Source organism: Physeter macrocephalus, chromosome 12, assembly GCF_002837175.3.
Source record: "Physeter macrocephalus isolate SW-GA chromosome 12, ASM283717v5, whole genome shotgun sequence".
Taxonomy (NCBI): domain Eukaryota; kingdom Metazoa; phylum Chordata; class Mammalia; order Artiodactyla; family Physeteridae; genus Physeter; species Physeter macrocephalus.
In genome coordinates, this window is record NC_041225.1 from 39,168,749 (window position 1) to 39,180,311 (window position 11,563).

General features: G+C 42.6%; 2 long non-coding RNA genes across 2 annotated transcripts in view; one reads left to right on the forward strand and one right to left on the reverse strand.

The window, feature by feature from the left end:
- Positions 1–10,971, forward strand: part of LOC114487305 (uncharacterized) — a 410,173-nt gene extending 399,202 nt beyond the window's left edge. Inside the window, exons 5-6 of the long non-coding RNA XR_003682277.2 lie at positions 2,475–5,902; positions 8,207–10,971. This is a non-coding gene — a long non-coding RNA (uncharacterized lncRNA). The remainder of the gene's footprint in view (positions 1–2,474; positions 5,903–8,206) is intronic.
- Positions 1–11,563, reverse strand: part of LOC114487306 (uncharacterized) — a 355,464-nt gene that overhangs the window by 26,270 nt on the left and 317,631 nt on the right. The gene's annotated exons all lie outside the window — the stretch shown is intronic.

The window sequence follows — 11,563 nt, forward strand, 5'->3', positions numbered from 1 at the left end:
GTGACCACCTAGAAGGGTGGGATAGGGAGGGTGGGAGGGAGGGAGATGCAAGAGGGAAGAGATATGGGGATATATGTATATGTATAACTGATTCACTTTGTTATAAAGCAGAAACTAACACACCATTGTAAAGCAATTATACTCTGATAAAAATGTTAAAAAAAAAACTAACTCAAACACTAAAAAATGTCAGTAAAGTTGCAGAATAAAAAGACTAAAATACAGAAATGAAAAGTCTTCATAAACACAAACATAACCAGTTAGAAGAAAAATCCCATTTTCAACACTAATGAACATACAATCCTTGGGAAAAATTGAACAAATTTAACAAAACCTAAAAAAAAAAAAAAAGAGCATTATTATGATAATTTCCTATCCTTATTATTTGAAAACATTACTTTTCATGAATGCATGTCATGTCACCTGGTTAATTTATACTTCATTAATTCCCTTATCTTAGACCCTTAGGTTATTTCTAATTTGTGGATACTATAAATGACACTGGATAGCTACATAAATATAAATATTTGTCAGCATATCTTACTGTTTCCTTGAGATTGTTCCTAATGCTCTTTATACCCAACCTCAGACTTACTTATGCGTTCTACTAGAGCCTGGAGAGGCAGACAGCTATTTAATTAGCCAATGCTACAGTTTTTCTATTAGGAGAGCACTGCTTCTGCTCACCACGAAGCTAATATGCAGGTGCAGGGATAGTATAAATTGATGGCTTCAATTCTCTGGAGGCTATTAGGAGAAGAAAAGGATAGATGGCTCCGGAGGTGGAAAGAGGATGAAAGTAAAGAGTGAGGCACAGACAGATGTAGCTCCACATGAGGAAAAGTGTCCTGAGGTCTAGGAGGAAACAGAAATAGCTCCCTAGAATAACAGTGAGCACTGGCTTGCCGAGGGCATTTGTGGGGAGCACGGTGAGCCTCTATCCTGGGAGAAGTGGCAGAGCACAGCAGCTGAGAGTGGGGCTCTGAAGCCAGAGGGCTGGGGTTTTAATCCCAGCTTTGCCATGTTCTGGTTGTATGATCTGGAGCAAGCGGTACAACCTCTCTGTCCTTCAGCATCCTCATCTGAAAAATGGAACAGGTCCTAATGGCTGTTGTGAGAATTAGATTAATAACTCACGTATAGCACCAGAGCCATACTAGACATCTACTACATGTTCGATAAATGTTAGCAGTTGTTTCCCCTGTTGTTACTTACTGTAGACAGGCTTGATTATGCAATATAATTGGCCAATAACTCTTAGCACTTGGGAATCTATGCTTGGTCCCCGAAGGTCACTGTTCCATCACAGTGACACCAGTCCAATGGACACCACTAGCATTCTGCAGGGTACACTCTGGTTCTGTTTGTTTTCATATCTGTGTGTCATTGATTACCTTTTTATGAGCAAAACTAACTTTAGCCCTCTGTCCCTTTGCAGCCGTGATGGAGGCCAACTGTAGCTTTGTAGCTTATCCATTTTGGAATCAAATAGCTGCCTTGTAAAAGTAGTGTTGCAATCTTTAAATGCCCATAAAGAGGGATTTGAACATTTATCTCACGTCATGTGATTTGGTCAAAGTAAACAGAAAGTCTTTCAGTTGAAGAGTGGAAGTGATGACTGAGTGAAATGATATAAAACAGGAGAGTTAGGTTGAGAAAGTGTTCGCTGTAAATACATGAAGGGGCAAAGTGGGGCTGGTACAAGAAAAGTCAGACTTTGGTATGGCAAGCCAGACAAGGAGAGGGGCAAGTAGGTGTTGCCAGCAGAAGGTGAGAGCCCCTCTTCCCTGTTTATTTCTCATTTCTTGCCTCCCTCCCATAAATATCCAGGAGGATATACTACCACAGAAGGTATCTTCTCCTTGGAAAACCAAAGCACCATCATTTCTAGGATTGAAGTCCATGAAATCCTGCAGACCACAGCGAGTATGATCACACGCTAACTCACTAAGGCTGGATTAGGGAAAGCCAAACACTACAACCAGTCATCCCTTTAAACTGCCTAAGACTGAAGCCAGCTAGAGGACCCACTTCGTACAGTAGAGAGTGAATGTTAGGAAACCATTTTAAAGGACAGCCCGTTGTTAGAAGTAAAAATGAAACTGTTAAAATTAAAAGCTCAGAGGATGCATTAAACAGCAAATTATTGTAGCGGGAAAGGGATGAGAATTGGAGAGACTGAGGGGATGGGGGTGGTAAAGACAGGGAGAAGACGCATCGGTGTGATGGGGACCCTCCTCATGCACCATGTACCCAGTAACGCTTAGAATCAAGGAAAAAAAGGGTCAAATTTGCTTCCAATGACTCACAACCCACCGGAGCTTCTGGGATTCAGACCTCTTTTATCCAAAATCCTAGAAATATCCAGCCCGATAATAAGGCATGTTCACAAGGAAATTTGTAGCCTCTCACTTTGTTAGTGTTTAAAATATTGAAATGTCTGAGGATTTACAGCTGATTTTTCTTCTTTTCAGAATGTCCCCCATGGACAGATTGGCATGACGGCTAGAGAGAAGACACCATCCCTGCATGCTTGGACCATCGGCTCCCGTGACCTAGCACCAACTCACGACAAAGACTCTAAAAGTTTATTTTATCCTATATTGTGGTCACAAACATTTGTTATTTGAAAGGGCTTGTAAATGCTTTTAAAATGTCAACTCTGGAACAACATGGGAATTGTGAGCCTAACATCCAAGCTGCTTTTAGAGAATGGCTCCTGGGGGACACCTCAGGATTAGACTGTGGACTTTGAGGTCTTCAGTTAAGGACAGTCCCCAGTTCCAGGGGAGACAGAGAAAGCCCAGCGGGCATGGACACCCATGGAGGGACCGAGAGGTGGGCAGCAGGAAACCCCGCAGAGGGGGTCTTGGTGGAGGGACCAGATCAACAGAGCGGTTGAAGAGCTGTTTGCTGGGGGTGGTATAAATATAGGGAAGATGTAAGTGGTTTTCTTGGTGACATGTGAGCATTCCCAGAGAAGAGGAGGAAAAAGTGGCAGTAGTAGCCATGTGTTTGTTATCTGTGGGAGTGGTGGTGGTGGTTTTAACCTCAGATTCCCAGCCTGCAGAGCCAGGCTTGTCTAAAGCACGTCAATAACTGCACTCGCTCTCCTCTTCTTGATAAGGCTGATTTTACACCTCTGATAGGCCCTGTTAGCCTCCCTCCAGCCCCCCAAAATATCAGGGAGACATTTCGTGGATACCTTTCTTCTTTAGAGGTGACTCTGAGAACTTCACCCACCAGCTGGAGGATGTTGGCAATAAATGTTAGAGGGGACAGAGAAGGTTCCTAGAGGGTGAGGACATTAGGCTTAGACTGTGCCACTAGCGTAAACTCTTTTCAGTTTAATTCAACCAACACTCACTGCATACCCACCCGTATCCCCAGACCATGCCAGCCTTAAGATGATTCTGACATGAATAACAAGAACAGTCTTTCCTTCCATGCCTCCATGCTCCGAAAAGTTCCTGGAACACCTGTCCTTCCAAGTATCCTCACTTTCGAGAGGCATCAGGCTGTGGCAGGAAGACCATGGGCTTCGGAGGCAAATCCGGATTCTGCTACTACCTAGCAGCATAACTGTGAGGAAGCTACCCCAGCACTCTGAGCCTCAGTGATTACATTTGCAAAATGTGGATGGGATCTATTTTAGATCATAGCTGTGAAGGTTAACTGTCGTGCAGATAAAGCAACTGGCAACCTGCCAGGCTCAGAGTAGGTGCTCAATCAACGGTACCTATTATTGTCGTCAGTTTCCCTGTGGGCCCCCAACCCTGCTTCTCACTGCTCTCGCTGTCCCTGAGACTGTCCTTGTCATCAGGACTACCATTATTCCTGTTCCTTGTGCCCCCATCCAAAGGTCCCCCAATTACGGGAATAGTTTCCCCAGTAATTATAGCTGTTCACAAGACTTTTCAAAGGCTAATCTGGACTTTGGGGTATTGTCATCCTATAAGAGAAAAACTTGAAACGAGTTACCAGGAAGCTACTCGAAAGGCAGTCAAGTGAAACTGCTTTGTTTCATCTCAAGCATATTTCTTCCAAAAATAGGGCCTCTGGAACGTAATTCTCTTCCTGTTCAAAGCCAGTATATTATTTACCTAAGATTTTTTTCTCACTTTTTATATTTCTTGTCTAACTCCCAATAAGCCTAGTACAATGCCAAGCACATAGTAAGCACTCAGGTACTTGAGGGAACATGTAACAAACCTTACACCCTGGACATACTTAAGATAAAATACAAAATGAAACTAAGAATTACTGAGAATTCATTTCTCTCTTTATTTTCATACAGCAGCCTGTTCAGATGCCCTTACAAGCCCTTAACCACACTTTATTTAGATTGCCAATTGGGATTCGGCCTTTAATAGTTGTTCCAGGAACAAAATGATATATTGTAACTTAGAAAATGAAAAAAGTAAGATAAAATATGATGAAATATCTAAAGATGAAGACAGCTCTGACAATTCACCAACATAAGGATATTTTTTTTTTTATCATTTGCCTGGAAATGCAACTCAATATTATATTCAGTTTATTTTAGAATAGCTATCTTTACCTGAGAGTCAATACTCAAATGTCACCAAATTATTAATGTTTGAAAATTAATTTTTTCTCAATCAAATTTGCATAAATGAAGAGAAGTAACACACTGGACACCAAGTTATAGAATGTAGTCTGAGGCTTATGTGGAATTATACTTGCTTTCAACTATTACTGAAATCTCTTTTCAAAGACCCTAAAGCAGACTTTATCTCTTTTATGTTTCAAGCGACCTCGATTTCCAACCTTCAAGCCTCAGACACCTCCATTTCTTCCAGAGGACTTAAATCTGAATAAAGACTCTAGCAGCATGCAGTGTGCCCCAGTGTCCTTCTGGCTTAAACAGAATATTCCCTTTTCCCTGATACTCTGACCCTCAGTGCTTGTGGGAGGTGCTAGACGTAGAAACACAAGTCATCCTCAGGCTCTTTCCTTCTGCTTACTATTTGGTCGGGGCATCAAATACTCACCAAACTATAGTACAATCGGCTGGTGACACGTACCATAGAACAGGTTATCACAGGTTCTCAAGAGGTACTGGGATGAGAAAGGCCAATCATGGTTCAGGAAAGACCTCACAGGATAGAAGACATTTGAGAAGGCTTCAGGTGAGAGTTTGATTGGCCAAAGAGGTGTGCAGATATTTCCAGGCTTAGGGGTCCGCGTGATGTGAAACCGCATAGTCTGTTCTAGGATGCGGCAAGTGGTCCTTATAATGAAAGAACACAGGAAGTTTGCAGAGAAGTTAATGGGATGAGCCTACAAAGCATCACTGAAGAGGCTTGAAAGCCTTGAACGTGTAATAACGAGGTTGTCTTTTTCTTATAAGCAGCAGGAAATTAATCAATAGGTTTTAAGCAAGACAGCGGACATAAGGAATGTGTAATTGAGAAGGGCATTTTGTAGAGGCTAACAACGATTGTCGAGGATGAAATGAGAGAGCATTTGGATGGGACAAGTAGAAGAAAGATTCTTAGATAATGCAGCTTTGAGCTTGCTCTGGAAGGAAGATAAAAAGGTTGAATTCAAGAGAAAGGAGGGATCGGGGAAGGGAAGTTTTGCTGTAGCAGGAATAATAATCACAGCTAGCATTTTAAGTGGCTACTCTGTGCCAGCACTTTGCGATCTCAGCGCATGCCCTGTGCAAGCCTAGGGCGTGGGAGTGTGCAATCTGTGCCCCAAGTTCCCAGTTTGCATACCTGGCTCATGGAGGTCCATACAATTATCACAAGAAATTACCAAAGGAAAACCTCTTCCAGAACTGCGGGAGAAATCATCTTCAAAACGACCTTAAGAACCATCCAAGACAGCACAGAGCCTTCCTTCATAGTCATTCCGGGCTTTCGAGCACAACAAGGTATCTTGTATTTTATATCTTGACCATGGTGACAGAAGCAGATCGGTGCATGTGATAAAATTGCAGAGAACCTAACACACACACACACACACGTAAACCTGAGAAATCTGAATAAGACCAGAGGATTGTACTAACATCTATAAAACCTAGTTGCGATGTTCTACTATGGTTTTGCAAGACATTGCCATTTGGGGAAACTGAGTAAAGAGTGCATAGGGTCTCTTTTATTTCTTACAACTGAATGTGAATCTACAATGATTTCAAAATGTTTCATTAAAAAAAAAAAAATGGGTCCATGGATCATGACTGAAAAATGTCTGAAAGCTATCTTTCTCATATGCTTTCCTATACAGTAGAGACTGGAGAGTGAAAGGCCATAGTCCCTTGAGACTAGGGCTCCAAATGTGATATAGGTTGTAGATGCACTCCGGGGATGTTAAGAAGGTATTGAATAGAATATGGTGAATATGGTCATGGAGGCATCTGCTTAGGCCCTCCCCCCCTCCCCCCCACCCCCACCCCTGGTTAGGGCAGGTATTCCGGTGCCCAATCACTAGCTTTGCAGTATCAAGAGGCACTGCATGAGCATCAGTCATTTTTGTCAGTGCACAGGGAGCAGACATGGTGTCACTCTAAACATAGCAGTTCTGAAGATAGTTTCTGGATTCTTGAATTATGATTAAGACTGGGTGTTCCTAGGGCCATACTCCAGTGTATTTAGCCAATTCTCTGTTTTCTCGATGGTGAGAGAGGTGGCAATGACTCTGATGGCCCACTTCAGCGGTGTCGCTCTGGCATTCATGCCTGGAGACCTACCTGAAGACTTCCAAGGGTTCCCTAAGCGTACACTTCTCTTCAGGACATCTCTTATGTTTAGAGAAGCTAGAGGTGGGGTTTTTGTTTGCCTTTTTTGTTTTTTACCTTCAGCTGAACTCTGATGCTGATGCCCTGGGACTTTATAAGCCCAACATTCTACCACTGGATTCCCTTCCAAATGAGATCGCCTCAGTCTACCAGTCTAAAAATGTATACAGTTAGCTAAAGTCATAGAACAGTCAGTGGGACTTTCTACCAGCTAGAATTCTCTGGGGTGTTATCTGAAAGTGAGAAGAAAAAGCAGGAGGAAACAATGGGGTCTTGGTTCTGGGAAATTTTTGATGTTTTCACCTCTACGGAGATGGGGGTATCGTGGATGGTAGCACAGGTGAAAAGTCCCAGACAGACCTGAGGGAATACTGAATGCTGTTTCAATAAAATTACAACAGTGTAGAATGAATAAATCTTCATATCTAATGTACAGCATGATGACTACAGTTAGTAACACGGTATTATACACAGGGAATTTGCTTAGACAGTAGATTTTAGGTGCTCTGACCCACAAAAAAAAAATAAAAAAGATAAAAGTGAGAGGAGATAGCTATGTTAATTAGCTTGACTGTAGCAATCATTTCACTGTGTATCTCAAACCATGATGCTTTACTTCTTCAATATATAATACAATTATTATTAAAAATATAAATTTAAAAAATTTTGAATACATTCAAACTCTTCAGAGTTTTAGAAATTTGTTTGTTCTCTTGGTGAAAATCTTAGTGCAATTGTGTCGTGCATCCCACAGGAAATTAAAAGCAGCTGAGAGGGTTTTTTAAGCTCCTATCTATGGCCCTTGTGATAGTCCTTCTCTCCATCCCTTAAAATTTTAAGAATCTCCCCTCCGCAGTAAATAGAACAAAATGGAGGTGTGCTTGCAGGCCAGGTGAATGGACCACCTGGAATGGATGAGATTGGGCGCTATTGCTGTGGCTTCAGTGGGGCTCCGTGGCTTTCATGTTTAGAAAGGGGAGGCTGGGAGCGGCTGGGCCCTGGAGGAGGGCCGCCTCCTCTATGGCCTTAGCTTCCCCGTGTGTTTCCTCCTTTCCCCTTTCTCCCCACCCACCTTTCATCATCCTCAGAAGCCCATGTGTGTGAAAAGCAACAGAGGAATGTGGGTGGGTTGACTTGTATAATTAAATCCATGTTGTATCGTGTTCTTTAGAATTAATAAGGAATTCATCCCATTGAAACTCACCATGACATCTTCCCTCTGACTCAGATTTCTTTTGCTTTTCTCTCCTTTCCTTGGCTAAAAGCATTAGACATGGGGCTATGGTTCAAATTAGTATCTTACATTTCTCTCCTCCTTTTTTTTTTAATTGAACTTTTCTGTTCAGTGAAGAGTTTAGTTTGTTTAGATTTCATTTTTCTTCTATTCTACTCATCTGCCATTGTCTTTTTTTTCTTCCTTCCCTTGGAAAACTTACTCAGCAAAGGAGCAAACGTGAGAGCTCTTCATTTCGCTTTTGACTGCAGAGCTGGAGAAAGTGCACTGCTGGCCAAAGCTTGATAATCCAGGCACTGTCATTTGAGGCTCTTCATTCCCTGGACTTTCATATCCTGACACCATGAAAAGCATGCTCTCACACACGTCCACTGAGGCCAGAGGGAGCTGTTTCTGTGAGGCCATGAGACAGGGAGAAACAGGGAATAAACCGTACTTCTAAATTCCTGGGTCATGTTGTGAAACACCTTTTTATTGGGGGTAGTAATCTGACTTCATTCCCTTATAAAAGTGGATTTATGTGATGGATACGTGATATATATTTTTCTGCCACTGTTCTTGTGGGATAGTGGTTGTATCAGTTAGGATTAGATTCAACTGTGAGTAACATAAACCCGAAATAACAGTGGCTTAAACCTGATAAAAGTTTTTCCTTGTTCATGTAGAAGACGGGCTGTAGCCGTCCGGGGCTGGGATGCTGGCTCAGTTCCATGAAGCCTTCCTCGCAATCCCTGCCCCTGTACAGCTGAGGGTGTGGCCCTCAGCTTCATGGTCCAAGTGGGTATATTGTCATCTCAAGAACATTCGTATGAACCGTCCAAAAGAGCTCATCTGCCTCCTTTATAAGCTTCTGATCACAACAGAGGGCCTCAGTTCAACTGCAGACAGGAGATTTGGGGCTCTGGGGGGTGAGACCAACACAGGCTTGAGTCTGGCTGTGTGTGCCTACCGGATGTGCACATGTGAACAAATTCCTTAACCTCTATGAGGTTATGTATCATGTATGTATGTTTTCTCATATGCACAATGGAAAGTATATCTCTTAGAGCAGTGTGAGTATAAAAGAAGATATAACATATGTAAAAGAACTGGCCCACTGATCAGCATGATAACAGATACCATTCTACAGAGCTTTTAAATTTCTTGCTGAGAGGTTTTTCTGTTTTCGAAGAAAACTAATCCCATGTTTAGAGACTGGTGATTTTGTCCTAGTGAGACCGTCCCCCAAAGTGGGCTGCATGTCCTTTACAAGCCCTTCTCCCAACTAGAGAAGAAAGCGAACTCGAAGTGGGCAACCCCACTGGTCATTCTACCTCCAATGAAACAGGTTTCACTCCCCCTGTACTTTTCCTCTGCAGGGGATACTGTGGATTAGTGGTAAATATCCATTTCCCATTCCCTTCCATTGCCGTATGTTTTTAACCTGCAAGCTGAGAGATCCATTGGTGGGTTGTGAAATCAATTTAGTGGGTCATGACTAGCACATTTTAATGAAAGGATAAAATAGAATAGGTTAGGGAAAATCAGCGTGCATCACAAATAATTAATATGTATTTTCATGAAATGGATTTCATATATGTGGGTGTGTTCATGTATGTGTATTCTATGTTATAAAGTAAAAAATATTTCTTAAAATGGGTTGTGAATCCTGAAAAGGAAGAATAACATAGGAGGAATCACTCTACCGGACATTAAAGCTTACTATGTAGATACAGTAATTAATACAGCATGGTATTTGCAGAGAGTTAGATACATATATCAGTGGAACAAAATAGAGACTCCTGAAACAGACCTCCATAAGTGTGCCCAACCGATTTTTTTATAAAAGTGGGGAAGCAATTCAAATGGAGGAAAATCCAATTGGCCTTTTCAATTCAAATGACCTTTTTAAAAAATGGCCCAAGAAGCTTGTCATCACATCAACATTCTAAGCAGCAGCAAGAAGACACGAGAAGCTACCACGCGTGCCCACTGTCTTTTAAGAAAAATATCTAGGAGCTTCCCTTGGGTCTTCATCTATGCCCCACTGGCCAGAACTTAGTCACATGGCCACACCAACTGTAAGGAAACTCGAGAAATGTCATCTTCATCCTGAGCATCACACAGCCAGTTAACATTTCTATTATTCTGTAGAAGTAGAGAAAAATAGATATTGGTCAGCAATTTACTATCTATCTGTGCCACACAGACATTGCGCAAGTATGGAATTCCATCTCTCTTGGGCATCAAAATGAAATTTCCACAACACATATTTGACCTCTGATTAAAAACCTCAGATGTCTCCTTAACGCACAAAGTCCAAACTCCTTCATAAGGATATTTAGGTTCTTGAACATTTGGCCCAAGCCCAGATTTCCATCCATTCTCTGCGCACCACATTCTCCCAAATGCTAAGACTCTACCACCTCAGTGTCCCTGCTCAAACTCTCCCCTCACCCAGGTTGTACCCCTGCAGCCACTCCCTCCTGTATCTGGCAAACAATGCCTCATCCTTGTAGACCTAGTGAAGTCGTCATTTCCTCTCACCGATGCCCTTCCTGTGACTCCTCCAGCCCAGCAGAAGTAACTGTTCCCTTCTCTAAGCTTTCATTAACCTGCATGTATGTCTATCATGGCACTTAACCTCATGTCTTAACTGAGACTTATCTGGTTTTTATTGTTGTTTTGGTTTCGTTTTGCTTTGTTTTTGCTAGGGACTGGAAGCCCCACCAATACAGGGCCTATTTTCCTGATACTCTGTTTTCACAGATCTTGGAATCTCTCCACAACCTTAAAATTATTTGTTGAATTACTGAGAGGTTTCTCAGGGCCAAAAAGTAGAAAGAAAGAAAAAGTATCTATATACAACAGGGTGCGTTTTGAATGCAGAAAGCTGGTATTTCACAGGTTCAGTTGTGAAGAAATAACCTGTGCTTAGAGAGTGGCATGGACATATATACACTACCAAATGTAAAATAGCTAGCTAGTGGGAAGCAGCCACATAGCACAGGGAGATCATCTCGGTGCTCTGTGACCACCTAGAGGGGGTGGGATAGGGAGGGTGGGAGGGAGACGCAAGAGGGAGGAGATATGGGGATATATGTTTATGTATAGCTGATTCACTTTGTTATAAAGCAGAAACTAACACACCATTGTAAAGCAATTATACTCCAATATAGATGTTAAGAAAAGAAAAAAGAGTAAGGTGAAAAGGATGATTCTTTGACATCTTGAGATTCCTATTTTACTGCAGTGAGCAAGTCAAGTTCAAAGTGGAACACGGGAAAGTCCTCCTGGACCTCATGTTCCTTTCATGGGCACACTTGTCTGCTTGAGGGAAGGGGGTTTTCTTCAGATTCAGCAAGTAAGGACAGAGCAGCAAGGACAGCTTCAAAAAGAATCATTTCTGGGCTTCCCTGGTGGCGCAGTGGTTGAGAGTCCGCCTGCCGATGCAGGGGATGCGGGTTCGTGCCCCGGTCCGGGAGGATCCCACATGCCGCGGAGCGGCTGGGCCCGTGAGCCATGGCCGCTGAGCCTGCGCGTCCGGAGCCTGCGCTCCGAAGCGGGAGAGGCCACAACAGTGA